The sequence below is a fragment of the Amaranthus tricolor genome, chromosome 8 (genome assembly GCF_026212465.1).
Source record: "Amaranthus tricolor cultivar Red isolate AtriRed21 chromosome 8, ASM2621246v1, whole genome shotgun sequence".
NCBI classification, from domain to species: domain Eukaryota; kingdom Viridiplantae; phylum Streptophyta; class Magnoliopsida; order Caryophyllales; family Amaranthaceae; genus Amaranthus; species Amaranthus tricolor.
Genome location: NC_080054.1, coordinates 3,927,225 through 3,930,001, shown reverse-complemented (window position 1 = coordinate 3,930,001; position 2,777 = coordinate 3,927,225).

Here is a 2,777-nt window from a genome sequence, read left to right as displayed (position 1 = left end):
TCACACGCCTAGCGTACCGCTTTGCCGGGATCTTCCCCACCAACAGCCATACGAATACATCGTACCCGAATGAATGAGCAAGGAAATCCAAGCAAGCACCGTTTAGCGTGAAACGAATATAGGGACAGCATACCGCACCATGCCCCAGCCGGTCTTGCCACACGAGGAAGCAATAGGGCTCACGGGGCGCAACATCTCAACTTAACCGCCTGAGCTTGGCCAATGCAAGCCATGGAACCGAGGTTCTCCACCGAGCATCCGAAAGGGACAAAGATGCCAAGTCCAACTGAAAAGGCACTACTAAGTCACGCCCCAAACACCCGTCATGCCATCGAAGAAGCAATCAAGGATCACGAGACGCAACGTTTTGCACTTTCTCAAGGGCTCAGCAACCTTTCCTTAGGCCTCAAGCGTATCTCAACCGAAGGGACCAGCAACCGAAGGGACCATCGACACGAATCAGCCCGCGTACTAAGTCACGTCCTTACGTGGCCCGCAACCTTTCCTTAGGCCTCAAGCGTATCTCAACCGAAGGGACCATTGACACGAATCAGCCCGCGTACTAAGTCACGTCCTTACGTGGCCCGCAACCTTTCCTTAGGCCTCAAGCGTATCTCAACCGAAGGGACCATCGACACGAATCAGCCCGCGTACTAAGTCACGTCCTTACGTGGCCCGCAACCTTTCCTTAGGCCTCAAGCGTATCTCAACCGAAGGGACCAGCAACCGAAGGGACCATTGACACGAATCAGCCCGCGTACTAAGTCACGTCCTTCCGTGGCCCGCAACCTTTCCTTAGGCCTCAAGCGTATCTCAACCGAAGGGACCGGCAACCGAAGGGACCATTGACACGAATCAGCCCGCGTACTAAGTCACGTCCTTCCGTGGCCCGTAACCTTTCCTTAGGCATCAAGCGTATCTCAACCGAAGGGACCAGCAACCGAAGGGGAAACACATTCCCACACCAACACGAATCAGCCCGCGTACTGAACCACGTCAAGAAAACCCGTCGTGCCGCCTGAGCGGGTAGTCGGGGATCACAAGACGCAGCATTTCCTTAGGCCTCAAGCATACCGTCAACCGTCAACCGTCAACCGAAAGGGGCATTGGGAGCAACCGAAGGGACGTTCCCCCAGACGAATCACCGTAGGCCAAGCTGACTAGGAAGGGCCCACTCATCGTCTGGTAGGGCCGACCAGCCACCGGAAAAAACCGATCGCCGGCGATGGCCCACGGGATGGCATTCAACGTGATGGAGGGTAGTCACCCCTCACACGCATAACGCCCATGCCTGGGCGAGGGGGTGCTGGCCATGCCAGCCCAAGGCTCCCAAACTCTTTCCCCCTATAATAGATAAAGAGATTTTTCCCTTGTGACCCTAGGGGACACCCAAATGCAAGTTAAGTTATACTAGTTTTTCCATGGACCAAAACTCACCTTTATTTGTAACATAATGTCATTTTTATGACTTGTATTGTTGGAACATATATTAAAGAAATTTTAGAAGCTGAAATTTTGAAAAAAAAAAACTTGTAAGTATTTTATTTTAATTAAATAAGGCCGAAAAACGCGAAATTAATAAAAAATAGTAAATAGTGTCAATAAATCATGAAAAATTAGGAGACACTTGAGAAAATATATATAAAGACATTGGTTTAGTTAAAAAAATTTTTTTCATTAAAAAAAGTATTTTATTTTTTTTTTTCCGTTAAATTGGTGAAATAAAGGGAAAAATAATAAAAAATAGTAAAAAGTGTCAATAGATCATGAAAAATTAGGAGACACTTGAGAAAAAATATACAAATAGATTGGTTTAGTTAAAAATATTAATTTCATTAAAAAAATATTTTATTTTTTTTTTTTCCGTTAAATTGGTGAAAAATAGTGAAAAATGGATAAAAAATTGTAAAAATCTTGAAAAAATGGGAGGCTTGTTGGAAAGATATTATGAGTGAGAGTCATTGATATTATTTTCAAAAATGGGTAAAAATAAATTTTTGAATGATATAAGAGGCTAAAAGGGAGTATTTTTTATCAACTTACATTGAACTCCTTTACCACAATCTCCCTTACAAACCATAGTAATGAGAATCATTGGTATTAAGTTTGAATGATGTTTTTGATCACCTTGCAACGAACTCCCTTAAAAGCCATAATCATTAGGGGGGTCTCATGGCTCATTCTTGGCTCGGGGCTCGGGGCGAGGCTCCGGCCATGGCTCAAGGCTACCACATTGCTCCTATACCACAATCTCCCTTACAAACCATAGTAATGAGAATCATTGATATTAAGTTTGAATGATGTTTTCGATCACGTTGCAATGAACTCCCTTACAAGCCATAATCACAAGGGGGGGGTCTCATGGCTCACGGCTCGGGGTGAGGCTCTATGCTACCACCTTCTTTCCCATGGGCCATAGCGTCTTTCGTACCGCATGGCCCGAAAACCTTCACAGCACCTTGAGAGCTCACATTATATTATAACCATCCATATAGGTGCTCAGGTGCTCAAGGTGCTCAAGTGCTTAAGTGCTAAAGTGCTTAAGTGCTTAAGTGCCTTAGCGCCTTAGCGCCTAGCGCGCGCGCGTGCGTGTGTATCATTAGATTAGAAGGGTGGATTTTTCAAGATCCCCCGGCTCACTCGGGCCAAGCATATCGTTCTTGATCTCGTAGCAATGCCCACGTCTCACGAGTCGAGCGTTCCCTTCCTCGGCCCACGGGTCGGCCCGCGGGGTCACGGCCCGCGGGTCGGGTCGGGGGCGAGGCTCCGGCCATGGC